At 34.2% G+C, this 20096-nt stretch overlaps 1 long non-coding RNA gene across 1 annotated transcript in view; it reads right to left on the bottom strand.

Moving 5' to 3' along the window:
* The window catches only part of LOC148282775 (uncharacterized), a 36052-nt gene that overhangs the window by 6063 nt on the left and 9893 nt on the right, over nucleotides 1-20096 (bottom strand). The window contains exon 2 of the long non-coding RNA XR_015822021.1: nucleotides 229-329. This is a non-coding gene — a long non-coding RNA (uncharacterized LOC148282775). The remainder of the gene's footprint in view (nucleotides 1-228; nucleotides 330-20096) is intronic.

The following is a 20096-nucleotide window of genomic DNA, read 5'->3' on the forward strand; positions in this document are numbered from 1 at the left end:
AAAAATAGTTGCCAGAATATAAATTAATAAACATTTGAAAAATTCGGTGCTCGATTCACAACGTACCTACTCAAAATATTTTTATTGATCCATTTTTTAGAAAAGGAATGGGAAAGCTGCGCATATTGTTGCGACCGCAATATTTTTAAATATGGAAAAGCATTAGTATTGAAAGTTTATACTGCCTTATAATGAATATAAATAATAATACAAATAATGAATACTTACACTTTTCAATAATATTGTATGTTTCTTGTTTTTTTTTAGTTATGATGACTTCAACGAGGTAAGGGAAGAACGTTCATAAGCAGGTCCCCATCCAAAGAATTCTAAAAAATAATAAAGAAAGCACTTTTTAATAATTTATGACGAAAACATTTACAAATTAATGTGTAATTCAAGGACAAACCCTGAATTAAGATTTTGAGTTTAAAGAAACTGAGATTGAAGTCCGTTATTTATTTGAATTTGACTAGTGAAAAATAGGATATGCGTAAAAATAAGGATGAGCTAAAATAATAAACTTTGATTTATAAGTAAGGAAAAGTTTACACAGGTTTAAATTAATTTTTTTTAAATGCATTTCATCACGCGTAACGTTTTCTTCGACTGTGGGGTTAAAATTTCGATTCCTTTTTTAAAAATGAATTTACTAACATAAGATTAAATCGTTTTTTGCAAACAGTTATTTACCTACTAACATGTCAAAATTAAAAGACGCATATTTAGAAAAATAAGTTAGAATATGTAGTTTTTAGCCAATACGAAAAAAAGTAACCCTATTTTGGTTAAGCGAATTAGATTTTTTTCCTGCATGCTAACATAAAAAAAAAGAAATGCAATAAATTAATGATATTTGTATGCAGATGCAGACAAACGAGTTGACCAAGAATTTCAATTATGCAGGCGCTGTTTCGTTGCTTTGTTACATTTTGTCTTCAGCTCCCACTCTAGACTGGCAGACTGACCATAATATACGAGTTCCTATGATATAATTTATTACTGTAAATTATAATATGTATGTGGCAATTCTCTGAGCGGAGGTGTGAATTACTTTGCTAACTCTCCCTCACACGTTACCACACACATAATGAGTAGAAACTTCCTACTTGCCAATATGACACGCCTGCAGAAGTGCTACTGGTGCATCTTTAGAATTGAGAGTAATTTACATAATATGTACATATCGTTAAAGTAACATTGCATTTTATTATTTAGTCTTTAAATAGTCATAAACATGTCGGAGCATCTTGGGTTGTCATTGTAGATGAATCATGATTTAAAGTAAATCACTTACCACTGCAGTACCTACATAACGGTTCTACCTAATCACAGTTTAGTTTTACTAACGAAGCTCTCTAAAACCTTTCTAAAAAGGCGGTCCTCTTTTAAAACACAACATTCGTAATTAACGAAAAATAAAATTAAGTGTTAGCGTTAAAAACCCTATTGTTCTCGTTCGTAATAATCGCAATGGGTAACGAAAATAGCGAGAAAAATTCTAATGATATCTTTGCTTTAAATTGAGTCCTTGATGGCGCATTTCCCCATGACATGTTTATATTAAACTAATTCACAACTGATGAGACTCTAGTGATTCTACTGGTATTGACAATAATTTGCATAGGTACACACACAGTTATAACCATGATACAGTTATAACCATGATACAGTGAGTAACTTCACATTTATTATTGAGTAGTTCTATGTGTGTGTAATGACGTAATGAGTGGCAGTTTTCACACTAAGCGTTACTTGAATGGAATGAGCTAAGCGAGCGAACTAATTAAATTAGCATAGCATAGAAACATTATCGCCCCAGAGAATGTGGATTAAGCTCAATAGCGGTAATATCACAAGATTTCGGATAATTTTAGATCCTCATTCGAACCGTAGGCGTAGGAACCATTTACAATGCATGCAGAGAGACGCACAGTGCGTACGAATGTTTAATAACACGATGTTAATGTGTTGGTGTAAGTCGGTAACCAAATAAACATACAAACCTTGTTTGTGTTAGTAGACACGCTAGAATGATGTATATTAAAATTTATGGTCACGCGCATAGAAAGCATATTAGGTTAATAAATATATGAATGGACTGAAGGAAGCTTCAACAAATTATGAATAATATTTTAGAATTTTCTGTATTTCGAATAACGGATTTGGCGAAATTTGAAAAAAAAAAACATGAAAATATGAACCCTAACCTTATCTTAAAGCGCAACCCATGATTGATTGGTAATGACGATGTGTTGCTTTTTTTAAATATTTGATAAAAATATCCATAAAAAGACATGCACAGTTTTAAACTCCACCAAAGGTTATTTTTTGACCTATTGAGGATTAAATTAGTCCAAGTCTTATTTGCACCTACTCAAGAAATAAACTGGACGAAGAGGCTGGCAACGTTGTAGATTCTTAAAAAACTGTCTAGCCGTTCCATGGGCTAGACTAAATAATAATATATTATGATGGTATCATGACATCACCATGGGTGTAGGTAGGTACGTAATATTTATTATATCTACCTACTTTTCTATAGTCTTACAACCACTGTCTAGGATGTGTCCTAGTTCGGTATGTTAATTAACATGTGGGTATACGTTATAACTGAAATAATTCGATGCAGGGCAGAATTAGTGCTCAAATTTGCAATTTTATTTATTACTAACCTAATAGTTTTTAGATGCTATAAAACTGACCGCAGCTCAATCACAATGGTCTTACTTTTCGGTTATAACCACGCGATAAAAGTTTTTCACCGTGATTGTTTATTTCACACAGCTACGGTTGTTCATTTATTGAATATATATATTTTACTACTCATCCGAGGGCGGATTGAAAATGAAGTTACCTAAGTAGGAAAAAAACATTTATTTTTCTTCAAAAATCATTTATTTCTCAAAATAGTCTCCTTTTACTTCGACACACTTAGTAAGACGATATTCCAACTTTTTTATACTATCTGAATAATACGATTTCGGGAACCTCTCAAAATATGCGTTAGTTTCGGTAATCACCTCTTCGTTTGAGCTGAATCTTTTTACTGCGAGCCATTTTTTCAAGTTTGGAAACAGGAAAGTCACTAGGAGCTAAATCTGGACTATAATGGTGGATGACATACTATGGTGGATGATCAACCAATTCGAAGTATATTTCACGTAATTTTAGCATCGTATCTAATGATGTGTGAACCGGTGCGTTGTCTTGAAGAAAGAGCACTTTTTACTTCTTTAAATGTGGTCTTTTTTCCTTGATTGCATCATTCAATTGATCCAACAATGCACGATAATTCTTTCTTGTGATTGTGGATCCTTTTTCAAGATAATTGATGAGCAATATTCCTAGGGCATCCCAAAATACAGTGGCCATAACCTTGCCAGCCGATTTCACTGCCTTTGCCTTCTTCGGAGCACTTCCACCAGCTTCCACCCATTGTTTCGATTGATTTTTGGTTTCAGGTGTATAGTGGTGCACCCACGTTTCATTGACAGTTATTAATCGACGCCAAAAATTAACAGGATTACGCTTTATCATGTCCAAACACTGCTGTGAAGTGGTCTCTCGAACTCGTTTTCGTTCGGCACTGAGCAAACGCGGCACCCATCTTGCCGATAGCTTTTTCGTATGCAAATGTTCATGCAAAATGTTGAACACACATTTATGTTTACCATGTCAACAATCTCACGCAACTTCACTCGGCGATCATTCATAACTATATCAAGGATTTTCTTGACATTTTCTTCAGTAACCACCTCTTTTGGCCTTCCCGTTGATGGTATTGTTGCAGTGCTTGTTCGGCCGCGTTTAAATTCAGCAATCCAATATTTGACCATGTAATCTGACGGAGCAGACTCACCGTAATGTTTATCGAGCTTTTCTTTCGTCTCTTTCGCCGTTTTCCCTTTCAAATAATAGTGTTTAATCCTTAGAGTAAATACATTCACTGCACGAAATTTGCTTTATTCCATTTTTCAAGAAACACAAAAGTTGTTTACTTCAAACGACTACAACAAATAAACTAATCGATGAATTTGGGTGACATTTTAACAGCTGCCGTTTGACAGATCGCAATTTGAAAAAATATAAATCTTTTTTGGGTTTGTGCTGACATCTAGCGCTAGGTAGCTTCATTATCAATCCGCCCTCGTATGTACATATATAACAAGACAAACATTTTACTTTAAATTGCGTGTTTATTGTAATGTAATGAATTTATTTTTAGATAGTTGAACAAATAAAATTTGAACACCTGGTTTTGTACCTTAACTAATAAACAATATATTTACAAAAATAATTTTTAAGCAAAACATTGTTATGAAATCCAGACGCTTTCCGATGACACTCTTCTACCAATATGGATGTGTGTTTTTAACAAAAACAAAAGCCATCCCTCGAAACAATGCGATATACACAGCATCCATAATCTCTTTAAGCAACTCATTAAAAAAAAAAAAAATTGGAAGTTCAACAAGGATACATAAAATACATATAATTTGTAAGTAAGCACTGCTAAAATTCGAAAGATTAGATTAGATCTTAAGTCCATTATGACACAGATTGTTCTGAGTTGCCTGGATTTTTGTTTGCAATATTATTGTAATATTCTGGTGCAATTTATAAAATAAAATACGTACAAAATACATAGGACCGCAAATACCACAATCATATAATAAAAAGTCAATACAAACAAACAAACCATCACGCCGTTTCCTCGTAGGGATAGGCAAAGAGGATAAAACGCCAAATAACTGTCTTTGCATACAAACATCGCTTTCTCTACATTCATACATCTTCTCATGCACGCACTCCGAATTTTTCCTACTCTTGACAAGTCCATCTTCAAGTATATCTATCGTGCCATGTCTTTATCGGTCTTCCTTGTTTTCTGCATCCATCAACATTCGCATCGTAGATCCTTTTAGCCGTTCTTTTGCTGTCCATTCGCTCTACATGTCCAAACCAACGCAGCAACCCTTTTTCTTGATTCTGTCGATAATGCATGTCTCAGCCTTACACAGTTCACGGATCTCGACATTTGTGCACCTATCATACATAGTTTTACCACACATTCGCCTGAGGGATCGCATCTCGACAGCATTTAACTTACTTTCATCATCGTTTTTCCAATTTCATACTTCGCTCTCACACATTAGAGCTGGCACGAGAACTCAATTGTGAACTGCTAGTTTAGACTCCTGCGATAAACATTTGTTTGCCAAAGTAGGTTTCAGTGCACCGTTCACCCTGTTTCCGGCACTCACCCTCCTTTCCATCCCTAGAAAACATACTTCCTAGATACACGAATTCTTCTACCCAAATCAGAATATCTCCGTTCGCACTGATCTCACATTTAGTTATATTTTCATCCCTTTCAAAAACCAACACTTTCGATTTATCAACATTCATAAGCAAATCGCTTTTCTTGCATACATCGTAGACTTTTGTTAACAAGAATTGAACGTAGTTATGCAGAAAGCAGCCAGCCCACAATTTTGAAAAAGTGAGATATTGGTGTTATCAGCCAGACCGCTTTAATACAAAAAACTGTATTAATCACCTTCTGAAAATAGTGTCGATCACAAAAACGGAATTTCTCAATTTGCAGAAAACACCCACAGCACCAGTAAAATCTTTCAGTACTATAAAAATCACTAAAACTGGTCAAATACATAATTAGATTCTAGCTTGGAATGTAAAAAAAAAAAATGTATTCAGTGTTCATCATTTTTTCAAGTCAAAAACATTCCAACTGTTGTGTAGATTTGATTTTTCACTCTTTTCACAAAGGTGCTATTATCTCAGTTTCACTTTTCTATGGCTGGATGCTTTCTGCATAACTACGTTCAATTGCAGGTCTTTTTTGCTGCTGGCAAGAAGCATGTCAATACAATGAACAGTAATTGAACATTCCGTAACAATGACTCCCATATTAACCTCTTAAAGAGATTCTTCATATTTGTCAATATTAAACATTTAATTTAATTAAAAATTGAATGCGTCTCTGTACGCGGGTAGGTAGAAGGTAAGTATTAGGTAAGTAGTAGGCACGCATGGAATTAATTTGTGGCAAACTTGCCAAATAAATTACTACAATAAATCGTCGTCAGTCCTGGCCAATATTTTTATCTACATTTGAAGTCATGTATTATCCAACAATGTTTTGTATTTGACTGGCTGGATTTTCTCCCTAAGGAGTAGTTCATATTCAGTGGCGTGCGTTCCATAAAGGCACATAAGCAGTGCCTACCCTACTAGAATTTCATTAAAATAATATCAAAAATATTAGTAACTATATTTAAAATTTGAAAAACGCGCCAGAGATAATTCGTTTAAGTAATATATTGTACTGAGCAGCGCGCCGCTATCGGCCTGGGTCGGGAGAAGCACGAACTACAAATGCCTTTTTCTTCCATATGAACATAACGCGATGCGGGAACGAAATGTGTATGTGTGGGTTTTATTTCAGCTGTAATTACGCGTGTATGTGTAAGCTAGTAGGCAGTGCTTTTTGAACGTTGGTAGGTACATTGTTTTAGAAAGAACAAACGAATACGTTACTGACATCTAGCGTTGTTTTCGATTATTATTTAATAAAAGACAGTCATGTCGAATAAATAACCTCAAATTGGTTCCTGTTATAAAATTATACAATCGAGAGTATTTTTGTTTCGCGTTTATTTAAAAAAATAAATAAAAAGGGTAATTTTTTGGAACTTATTGATTTGCTAGCTAAATATGTCGGTATCTTGGAAAATCACTTGCAATTATCTAGTAATGCATTTACGAGAATATCAAGTAGAGCCCAAAATGATTTAATTTCGAGTGTAGCAACCGTAATAAATGAAAATATAAAAATATTTAAAAGAAGGATTTCGTAGGAATATTTATATGAATTATATTAAAAATAAGAAACATATCATATAAATTTAGCATTTATTTGGATATTTGATGTAGCTTAGGTAAATTCAATATTAACTACCTACAGCATAGTGATTCAAACTAATGTGACTAGTGAAGGAAACTGTTTGGTAAGATTGATTAGGTACTTATACTATATAAAACGTACTTTTTTCTACTGCCTACCCTAGTTGAAAACTTTGTGCACGCGACTGTTCATATTTACATTTGTTGCAACAGAGAGGATTCACTAGTACTGAGAATTCTTTATTACTCGTTGGTGCGAAGTAGACTCGAGAGTGGCTCGATGATTTGGGGACCGTGTGAGTTGAAGTACTCTCTTATGGTGGAGAGGGTTCAGAAGAAATTTCTTCGGTTTCTCTACATGAGGGAGTGCGGATATTATCCATGGCTTTATCCCACTGAGTTCGTCCAGGATATGCAGTTTGAAGACCAAAAGGAATGTGTATTTAACTACGCACTTCTTTTGATTGTTGCGCGGTATTATTGACAACCCTGAAATTATGCGGATATGCGTAATAGCAATTGTAAGGAAACAGGGCAGTAAAATACGAATTTCCTAGGTCCTAAAGAAAATGTTGCGGAAATCGAAAATGGGATCCATGCATAACTACCAAACGCACTAAGCACCATAGTCCTTAAAATATAGCCTGATTAGAATGACAGTTGTCAGCAAGAGTGAGGGCATAACTTTGTAGTAACGTCAAAGGAGTGATTTATATTGACACACGAAAAATCATTCGTATCCGGCATGTTAATTTATTTTTTGAATACAATGCTTGACATGTAAATCAACATAATTATATAAAATCAGCGTTAAAACTAAAATAAACCTAATTATTAACGACGTTCTTAAAGGTTACGTCATTTTGCAAAAATGTTAGAGATGAGACAAATTGATCAATGTAAATCGATCGAATAAAAAATAATTCATTTGTTGTTGTTCATGAAAAAAAGTATCTAATGTCTTATTTTTTAGTAAATAATTGTCTTAAACACACTATAATAGCCTCGTTTTTGCGTTTTTATTTCAATTTTCGAAAACAGAGTCTCATTTTTGCATTAAAAAACTGATAAAATCGATTTGATCGGTACATGATCAGTGATCAATAATTTCCCATCACTAGTGGCATTAGTTTGGCAGCTGTCATTTAATCAAGCTATATTTAAGGACTATACGCACAATATGTAAACAAAAAGCGAATGATTAACAAACGTAGGTAATATTATGATATGCGTGTCAGGAGGCTTTTTATATCATAGGAATCGAATAACAGTGTTTTTAATGTATGATGTGATTTTGTTGACCTCATTTTAAATGTTAATAGCTTGTGATCACGTTTTTAGTGGTCAATAAACGAAACTGAAAAATTACAACGCTCGTAGTGTAGTTACAGCACTATTTTACTGATAGTTAAGAGGAAACGCGGTTACGCGTTTTTTATGTATTTCCGTATTTTCTCCGTAGATTATGGTAACAGAGCAACGATATTTTTACACACCATTGGCGTGTTCCTATCGTTTTGTATTTTTGATTAATTGCTTATTATGGGAACTAGAACCATCCAAAAACACTTAAAAGCGCCCAGATTCATCTACTGTCAGACGCACGGTATAAAAATACGATAACTATTTTTATACTGTCGGACGCACGGTATAAAAATACGATAACTATTTTTAAAAAACGCAAAAGTACAGAAACAGAAGATTTCATTCTGATACTTAAAAAAAAAAAAAAACAACAAAATCGGTTCAGTTTTGAGCTGCGGAAAACAGGACAGCGAAACGTCAATTTTAGTTAGGCATAATAAATCCGACGTTCAGTTGTCTTTTTCGAACAGTGTCTGTAGACATTCGCGAGACAGAAAAATAAAATTTCCCCGGCACGGGCTACCAGAGTGAGGAGACATTAGCGTAGTGGTTAGGGCATTTTTGTCTACCACGTAACAGATTATGAGTTTTATTCCTGACCAAGATGTGTTTCGTGTTTCAATTCAAAAGGTGTTTTTTCACTCAGTCTACGAGAATAAAGCTTAGAAAAAAACAGTATTTTGTTTTTTTTTTAGATGTAGGAGGTACTGGATTCAACGATTATGATAGGGAGTTATTAACATCTTAATTTATTGCAACAGAGAGGGAAAACATTTTCAAGAAGGGAATACGGAAGTCTAGGCACCCAGAGAGTGACATCCAGCCTATCTTCAAACATTCGGACATACTTAAAACATCGTTGATTAAACTAACTGGTATAAAAGTGTTATAAAATTTGATAAGGGTTTTCAGGCGTTGCCTAGAAGGCGAAATAATTCAGTCAGATGAATCTTCCCCACAACTGTAAAGGTATCAGCTCTTTTAATTCACAAAGGGTAACAGATGGAAGAGTTGAAGAAATGTGGATGTTAAGGGCAGAATGCTGAATGTTACACAGTGTATAAGTGGTAGTGTGTTAAAATGCTTAGACTTTCATATTATCTTTTCAAGAATGTTTTCCCTGTCTATTGCAACAAATTAAGAAAAAATGTTTTAATTTTTAGGCAATTTTCAACTAGTTTTAGGTACGGGACTACAATGCGGTTATTTATTATTATTATAGACGAAAATATGAATGTATTATTTATTTATTTATTTTATTTTATTTTTTTTATTTCGAATACAAACAGATGTACAGGTTAAATTAATATAAATTAAAACTATATAAAATGTATACATAGTAGGTCCTGCCATCCAATTATATGTATTCACTAAATAATACCGTAAGAAAGCGACGACGGCTTAAAGTTTAAACTATATAAATAATAAATGTACTATATATTAAAATAAGATAAATATGGACAAAACAAGGAGATAGTGGGAAGGAAAAGAAGGAAATTGATAAGGAGTGGTGAAGGATGATTGAAGGAAAGTATTAGAATTTATTTCAAAAGAGAGGGAAAACATTTTCGAGAAGGGAATATGGAAGTCTAGGCATTTACAGGGCTTTTGACCTGTCATTGGCTGGTTTAAGTGACCACTTTACACACTGTGTAACGTTCACCATTCTGCCCATGTTTGAACATCCACATTTCCTCTGTTACACAGTGTGTAAAGTGGCCACTTAAACCAGCCAATGACAGGTCATAAGCCCTGTAAATGCCTAGAATTCCATATTCCCTTCTCAAAAATGTTTTCCCTCACTGTTGATATAAATTTCAACATGAACAACTCCCTAGGGAGGAAATCCAGCCAGTCTGCAAGCATTTGGACATACTTAAACATTGTTGAAAGTATTAGATGTTAGATGTTAACATAAGTATTTAGTTTTCATCCAAATTTAAAAATGAGCACAAAAAGGAAAATGAACTACTAAAGGTTCGTAATTCGAAAGAATTTTTTCTGCACAAGATATTGTGTTTGCTTTTACGTTACATAGATTATTTTATTTGATTACAAACAAGTCTTCAAAATGGAATGTCAAGTAGACGAAAGTGAGCACACTCCTTCTGTTAGAGTTAAGGGGATTGAGGGAATAAAGCTGCCAAAGCTGCTCGCGATATTTCAGCAGTATGCGGTGAAGATGCTATGAATTATTGACAAATGTGTTGTATTTTTTGTTGTTGTCTCCTCTTGTTCTCTTCTTTTGTAAAAAAACGGACACAACTTATATTCACACCAATAACACACGAATTTTATTTATTTATCTATCTAAGAGGCCAAGAGTCCTGTGTTGAGTTGGGATATAGCATAATGGAAAGTAGAAGCATGTACATTATTAAATAATAGTAAAAATAAATATTGAAAATGATTACATAAACATATTTAATATTAATTATTTATTGACAGTTCTTGATGGAATTCCATTGTAATGATGTAAATATAAGTTATTACATCATTACATAAACATATATTTCAATAACCGTCTGGGCAACTCGCTTAATAGTATATATGTATGTATGTATGTGTATATTTATGTTTCTCCTTTTTTTAAAAAAATGTTAATACTATTTTATTTTATTTTTACATCTGAGCATGTTTTTCATTCTTTATTTTAATTCTTAACTTTTGATTACTCTTACAAATTTTCTTCATTTTTAATATTATTTCCCTTTAAATATTCACTACAAACTACAAACTTTAAAATATATTTTTTTAAATTAAATTTTAATTTCTAAACCACTTCCATTTACGTTTTTTTTCCTTCTCTTTTTTATACTTTCATTAATAACCTTACATATAATTGCTTTATAATATGGAAACTTCACTGGTCCATTAGAGTTAAGTCTAACTGTGTAAAATATTAAACTTTGTAACTGTACTGTATGTAAAAAATAAAACAAAAAAATAAATCTATGCAATATCTCGCAGCAGTCTCCTGCAATGGTCTTTTCCCTTAGACAAAATCAAAACTTGTACACTCTTTCTGAAAATGGCTTTCATTTTGGAGAACTAAATATGTCCATCCAGAACATTGAATACTCTTGGGTCCACAAAAGAGAAATTCCTCTGAGCAAAGTCGTACGTGTTTTGGTATTAAATAATTCAAATTACAGGAAAACCTCGTACGAGCATTCTGCTGGGATCTACTCTTGTAATCGCATGACCAGAAATGTGTCAAACACTGTTTAAAAATTGTCTGATGTCCAGTACCTTCATGAATGGTAGATACCAATTGATGATCTTATTGTTTTTGCTGATTTAATTATTTTTTACCATGTTTGCAATATTATTATGGCGGGTAGAAAAATAAATAAGAAACCTATTGTAATTTTATTCCGCTCTGGTAGATGGCGCATGTGGCACGCGGCATTAGTGACGCAAACTATTACTATATTTAGCGTGCTAACCGAAATATGCTCAATGCTATTTTTATCTCATGATTTTCAATAAATTTCACGGGATTGTTTTATTTTGCACAGGAAAAAATGCTGACAGCTACGTACTAATAATGCTAAATAGTTATTTTATTCCATATCCGCTCCCTAGTTGGAACAAATGGTATCTACAAAGATCCTCCAAGCATCTCTGTCGGCTGCCAGCTCCTGCGCATACTCCCAAGTCAAGTTCGCGTCCCGTAGTTCTGACACGAACTGCCGATGAACAGTCAGCAGTGGACGTCCAGGACGCCGAGAACCCGATGCCTTGTGAAGTAGGCAAGCGTACTTAAGGCTTTCAGGAAGCATCCGCAACACACGAACAAGCCAACCGTATCGCCTCCGCTTGATGACAGTTATCACCGGAGTTTTCTGCGTCCATTCTCTTATTAAACCACTGCACACCCAATATTCTTTGGGACACCCATTCTCAAAACTCTGAATTTCGCTGTTTTGGGCCCTAGTGAGGTGCCACAATTCGCATCCTTAGAGGAGAATAGGCGTTACTTATAACGAATTATAACGCTTACGGCATTTGGTTGTTACTGAGTAAATATCCAATCTCTAAACAACCTTCATACTGTTGAATGTATCACCTGCTGTTTCTAGCCGCACTCCCAGTTCATTTTGAAAGCTGTCCTTTTCCGTAACATATACTCCCAGGTATTTGAAACTCGTAAAACGTAAAATTAACACATATATATATAGATAAAAATAAGAAATCACAAACAATAAAGAAGTGTAATGGAATCTCTTTCGTGTAGTTATGATAATTGTATAGAATTATTATTTTACCAATTTTTTGTTGCATGGTGGCGTGTATAAAATAACATATTTCAACTTACTTAATTGACAATAATGAAATAAAAATACAACAAATGAATGCCGAACAATACTGTTTGAACCTAGCCGTGGAAATTGGAACAATTTTACTTGAAATATAATAGGGGAGTAGCAACGTCGTTTTGAAGGCAACCGGAATCAAAAATGGTCTGAGGGAGTCTCTAAGAATACTCTAAGGTTGGCCCCGTATCGCGCCTCTGTTGGCAGGCCTGGCACCTGTACTTTCATGTTCAAGTGTCCATAGAAGTATTTTACAATAAAAGGAAAACAAGTAACAAAAAACAAATTGATCTATCATAACACATAATATTGTAAATTGTGTACTTTAAATTACACTTTAAATTTGATTTGTTCAATATGTTGTTGGCAACACAAAATTAAATGAAGAAATAGAGCAAAACAATAAAAACATACAATATTGGAGACCCAATTGCGGTGGTAAATTACAGCACAGAACATCCAGGCTTATGGAAAATAGCATATAATGCTTGTGTTCTTATCGGGAATCGATTTCGGAAACTTCCGTGCGTGAGTCAAGCAAGCGTCTTAACCACTTCACCAGGGAGGCTACCTTAATGCTGCATATTTAATACTTAATGCTGCATATTTCATTTTCAGTTTTTATTCCATTTTAAATCAATGTATGACAGGGTTACGAACGATAAAAACAGACGTGAGTGCAAATTTGAGACAGGTATAATTGATAAAATTAAGAAAAGGTTACTGATATGGTTTGGTCATGTAGAACGAATGGACGATGAAAGAATGGTAAAACAGATATACTCATATGGCGAGAATGAACGATAACGTAAGACGAGGACGAGGACGAGGAAGATGTTGCATGACCAGATAATCCAAATGTCAAAGGCAAACACAACCAAAGGGCATGTACGAGTATGACAAGATGTGTGAATGTGGAAGAAGCTAAGAATGTATGTTAGGATAGACGTGTGTGGCGGTCCATCCTCTAGCAGTATTAGATTTAGACAAAAAGTGTTTTTTTAGTATGAGCGAAACCGGAAGGAAGACCCGGCCTTTAAAACGATTTCGGATGTACGAAAGGAGCTTGCGATGCGCGAAGTTACAATTCATCTGTTGCTAATGCTATTAAAATTAAATTGTGATTTCGCAGGGCGAATGCTAATAAATTTATCACATCGTGGCACCCTTTCGGTCGCCATGGCAACCATTGAGCGGCTCCCGCCACCGACCACCGGTGGCCCCCTCTCGAACCAATTCCCGCCAATACGGGCCTCTTCCTGTCTGCCGAGTGGAGGGAATTAAATTGGCGAAGGGTACCTTCTTATTTTTATATGCACTTGTGTTACGAATGGAACGGGCAGATTCGATGTTCAAATTTAGATATTTCAACAATGCGAAATTTCGCAAATGTTATCTAAAAGCCAAGAAGTCTTCAAATGAGGAATGATGGCGTCTATGTAAGTATCATACCGCGGAAGAACCATTTGCTAAAATGTTTAGGACTCACCTCGCGATTTCGTAAGAAAAAAAGATATATAATAAATTTAAATGCAGATTATTTTGAGTTGTTGATTTATACAAGAAAATCTATTTTTACTACCGTATGTGTCAATACGAAGTCAATTACGGCAGTTAAAAAATCGAGTACCTACGTCTCATTTACTCATTACAATCATCACAAATACAAGCTTTGCTGGACAGTATTCAAATCCCTTCATGAAATGGCTCCAAAATACCTATCACACCTTTGTATTAGCGAAAATACATGTCAAAGAAAATCTACTCTTAGGTCAGCCTTGATTCAGGCTGAGGAAAACTTGTCGAAATCCGGCGCTCCCCAGACATAAAATTCGGAGATCGTTCTTTTGCCGTTGCCGGCCCCTCTGCCTAGAACCAATTGCCTTTAAACTTACGAATCATCGACAGTCCCAGTCAGTTCAGATCCCAACTAAAATCTCACTACTTTAGTTTATCATACCCTCAATATAAATCAGAAAATATAATATGTCAGTTTAGCTAAGAATGAAATCATTAAACTTAGAAGTTTAAGTATACAATTGTAAAGCGCCCTTGAGATGATTTTTCATAAAAATGGCGCTATATAAATCAGCCAATTATTATCATTATTATTCGCTGTATTGGATTTAGGGATACATGCGGTAGGTGTTGCTTGCTTCTTTAGTGGGGATAATTCATTTGGCATTAAATTTAATCGAATGCAAGTAGCCAATTGGGTCAATTTGAAAATTTAAATACACCAATCAATGCGGCTTGTCCTATTCAACTGAAAACGCCAAAATTACGTGCTTTTTTTTTGGCTCATACTCAGATGATATTAGAACCTTTACCAGGAACAGAACCAAATTAACTGATGTCATGGATCGCGTAGCAGGACTGAAGTGGCAATGGGCAGGACATGTTGCGAGACAAGACCCTACAAGATGGACCCCAATTTTTTTAAAGATGAAGACCTTGGAAGAATAGGCGAGGCGTCGGAAGACCTCAAAAAAGATGTTCAGACGACATAGCTGCTATACGGGGTACAAATTGGCTCCAAGTAGCAACCGACCGAGAAAAATAGAAGGATATGGAAGAGGCCTTTATCCAGCAGAGGAGAACAGAAGGCTGAAGAAGAAGAAAGAAGAACAACCAATCACGTATGGAATTCATTATGAGAATGGTGCTGAGTAGAATTTATATTCGAAATTTCACCAAGGTTTGCCAAGAACAGGATTTCAAATTAAGAACACAATATATAGGTGACAATTAGGTCAAAATAATTGGTACCTAATCGAGTTAAAAGTTATGAGAATGGTCGTGTGCAAACACAGAATTCGAAATTAGAATTCTCGACTATGCGAAATCCCTCCAATGTTCGCCAAGAATACCTAAGGTGTCCTATTTAAATGATTGGAAATCGAGTTAACTACCGATGACTGCATATTTGACTGGAAAGGTTTTTATTATGATTGTTTTTTTAATTAGGAGTATTCTAAATGAATAGATAATTGAACAATCTTTTTCGTTTACCCACTGAATGAAAATGGAGCCGTTTGATGTTCGTTATATACTTAGTATTTATTTAAGTATTTTTTTTTAACGTTCGCACAATACTTTACTTACATGCGTATTGTGAGCATACAGTGAAAAGTGGCCAAGTCGAATTTCGCGATTTTGTATTTTTTTTACAATTTCTGGATGGTATATTTTACTAAAAAAAAAACATGTCCGCTTACTATAACAATAATAAAAATCACAGTTTATTAACAAAAATTACAATTTCTTTATCTACTACATGTTTAAGGTAATAGATTTCTCTGGATTTGTCTAGTTTGCCTAACTAGGTAGAACCTGTTTTAAGTCAGACATTTTTATGCGAAGAAGCTTGTTTGCTTTGAAACCGGTCGGTGAAAAATAAAAATTAGTGGTTAAAAACAAAGTTTTTTTTATTTATTTTATTATTTAGAACAATAACAAGGCTACCTTCTAGTTAATTTATCATACAGTTATCCAATATTTAATTTTACTATTTTAAGAATGTGTTTTAGTAAACTTTCCGATTTTTTTCCACCTAAACCCGGTAACCACTTTTTTACCAATTTATTTAATTGAATATTGGTCATGGTTTTGCAGAATTCGATATTGAGGATATTGAATATTTTGTACTGAATATCAAAGTTTTTACCAAAATTAATAATTGTACATCGATCGAGTCAGATTGTGACAATCTGCTACAGGAAATATAAACAAAATCAAAACACTTCCATATTAACAATAGTGCTTTGTATTATGTAAAGCAAAATAACTAAAATCAAAAGTGTACTAAATAGTAAAACTATAAGTGCGTATCTATGTAAAAACTTCAATCTTGATTTGCCAACAAATTAAAAATTCTGGTTTTCGTTTTATGCTCTCGATATATTTAATAGAGTTTTTTTATTTTGTCGCGTAGAAACACTTCAGCTTACCGTCTGAAATTCGCACACTTAGATGGTCAGCTGGTGTCCTTGCGTGCAAAATAAAAAGCTTCAGCATTCGTGGAGTGTCACTGACGACAACATTTAGATGGAGGAAAGGTAATTGAGAGGGTAAGGGTACGTTGGACGCAGACCACCCGATCACACTGTGAACCAGGCAATCTCCACGGACCTTCTTCGAATAACAATCAGAGGAAGACCAAAGATCTTGTGGGAAGTGGAGAGATCAAGGTGCAAAGGCACGGCTTGTGAGAGGTCGTCCAGGACAGAAGGACCTACAGCCTGACGACGAGAGCTGGCCTCAACAGAATATGCAGACAGTGAGTTGAGATGGAGCCAGAGCGAAGATATACGTATGTATTAAAATAGCGGCCATATTTTCATATGCAATATCTTCCTGTCTAACTATCTGACTACAAATATTTTACAGCCGTTTATAAGCGGTCATATATGTATAGTTCTTGTACCTATGTATACAACGGTATATTTTTGAATAGAGTAAAACTCCAACTATCCGGATTGATGCTTGCAAAATTTTATTGCTTTTGAAATAATATAGCGAATCGGAATCACATAAAAAAATTTAATCTCACAATTAAATTGAAATTAGACGGAATGCTGTCGAAATGCGATCTCTCGGGCGAATGTGAGGTAAAACTATGTACAAATGTCGAGATCTGTACATTATGTAAGGCTGAGATAGGCATTATCGACAAAATCAAGAAATGAGCCGTGCGCTGGTTTGGACATGAAGAGCGAATGGACAGCGAAATAACGGCTAAGAATATTTACAATGCGAATGTTGATGGATGCAGAAATAGAGGAAGACCGAGAAAAACATGGCATGACCAAATCCAACAAATACCTTAAGATGAACATGTCGAAAGCCGGAATAATCGGCGCGCGTGCATGATAATATGTATGAATGTAGAAGAAGCGAGATTTGTATGCAAAGATAGAGTGATGTGGCGTTTTATCCTCTCTCCTTAACCTTACGGGGAAACGGCGTGATGGTTTGTTGTTGTTGTAAATTGAAATAAAAAATTTATCCCATGTTTTTTATTTTCTGGTATCTCTCTGGCAATCCTGATGACTGAGGTTCGGATAAATGGAGTTCTACTGTACTTTTATAGCATTTTAAATGATAATGTAAGTAATGCATAGAATGTGGGATTAGTCAAGTATGTAGTTTGGAAGGGCAGGCAGGGAAAAAAGAGTTTTAATGAAATATTGTAATGTAATAGGCGTTTCAAAGATGATCGGAGGAGGTGCATTTTTTAGATGAACAAGTTCCGGAGTTTGGCACTTTGAAGTCAAAAGTGTATCGAGGAATGGATTTTTTTTTTCTTGCAAAGAGCAAAACTATAGACCATGACCAGAAATAAATATGGGCATTTTATCGACATGAATGTTGATCAACCCATAAATAATGATCAACTGATAGACTAAAATGCAGAATTGAGTGAACGACGGATATTAGATACAGTAATACCACACCCAGTCATAGGAATTAGCGTAAAATATACGAAGAAACGCACAAGACATTGGCGAAGTGCTTTGTTGAATCAATACCTGGTTGTCAATGAAAATGTAAATATACAGAGCAATAAAACATAATGATATGGCCACAATTTGACGGCCATTTTGGGGTAGATATTGATTAAGCATTTGGAAAGGATGGAAAATTCAATTTAGGTTAAGATATACCCCTGTGAAATTTAATGTCATCCACATAAATATACTTTTATATCCTGTAAAATTTGTCGATGCGTTATGAAGCTGCAAGACTTTTTGTGATGATAGCTATCATATTATGTAAATGTTATCAAATATCTAAATTTAGTAAATGGGGTCTAGAATTTCAACCGCCCATGCGCTCAGTAGCTGCAAGACTTGTTGTTATCTAACTTCTAATTTTATAAATTTGCTTTTTATTTCGTTTTTAAAATTTCACTTAAACTCTAAACTTCATTGTCAAATAAAAAAATAAAAAATAAAAATGTAAATAGGGGCTAGATTTATTATTGTCCATGCGCTCTATAGCTGCAAGACGTTCTGTTATCTAGCTCATATATATCATAATTGTAATATATCGTAATTGGAGACGAGGAACTAGAATCCCAACCGTCCATGCGCTCTGTAGCTGCAAGACGTGTTGGGATATTTATTTATGGTACAGGGCCCTTGAGGTGATTTTCACAAAAATGGCGCTATATAAATTATCCAAACATTATTATTATTATTAAATCATTTCTAAGACTAAAAATTGTGTTGGTTTTAATTATCAAATATGTCCTTGTTCTTTTTATTAGTACCTTATTTTTATTTTTTGCTATTTGTAATTTATTGCGGTGGTCGGCCTCGTTGTGTAATGGTCAGCGCGTTTGAAGTGCAGTACTTATCATGTTACCATTCAAATTATGAAAAAAAATAAGTTAGTAAAAAAATTACAGGTCATTTTTAAACGTACACTTTCGTTTTGTATAAAATTTATTTTTATTCAACCCTATTTTTTCTTATTCTTTGTCGGCCTCGAGGTGCAATGGTCAGCGCATTTGCCAACCATGCAGGAGGACTCGGGTTCGATTTCCGACATGGTTGATATTAAATATTTATTTAAAAGGGTGTTTTCACATTAGTATATTTCATAGTCCCTGGACTAGTATCTGAAGCGTAAGACTGATCACCTTACATTCATGTAACTAAATTAATCAAGATGTGCTGCGATTGATGTACCAATCCAGTGCCCTATGCACCATTATGTGCGAAAAGAGAATGATGGCGTTCTATCCTCTCTGTCTACCCTAACGGGGAAACTGACAGAAGGCCATGAATAAAAAAATATAATATGTCAAAATATACCTAATAATTAATTAGTTTAGACTATCAAATTTTACGAAGAAATGAAATAAATATAAACTAAACAAAGGTCCTTGAGGTATTTTATTACGAAAATGGCGCTATATAAGTTATCCATAATAATAATAATAAAGGAAAATTATTATTCTTCTATTGTATTTTGAATTGCATTTTTACTTATTCTTACACTGTTGAACAGTGCGTTTGAATGTTTAGTAAGCCCATGTTAATGCCTGCTGAAGAACCAAAAAAAATGCTTGTATAAGCACGCATGTTTGAATAATTTATTTGAAAACTTTTTGTTACACCAAACATATGTAAAGTTTATTAAAGATTTGAATGGTCTGTATATGTGCCGATACATTTTGGAATTCTGGTGAAAATGCGGAAGTGTTCCAAATTACCATCATTCCAAATATACTTCGTTTCCTCTAAACGTCACCTAGTTACGTCACGCAGAAATTAATATCAAATTACTTTGAAGTAGATCATTAATAACAATTAAGCCATTTCGTATTTTGTCACTCGTCAGATCATGAGTCGACGGAATAATTTATTTCACAAGTACTTATTTCCACAGAACAATATAAACTCATTAATTCCCAATAAAAAAAGTAAAAATGGAATTTTACTAAAAGGACAAAGTTTACTGCTTTACAAAGAA

The sequence above is a fragment of the Micrasema longulum genome, unplaced genomic scaffold (genome assembly GCF_059751315.1).
Source record: "Micrasema longulum isolate JH-2025_06_02 unplaced genomic scaffold, ASM5975131v1 h1tg000297l, whole genome shotgun sequence".
In the NCBI taxonomy this organism is placed as follows: Eukaryota; Metazoa; Arthropoda; class Insecta; order Trichoptera; family Brachycentridae; genus Micrasema; species Micrasema longulum.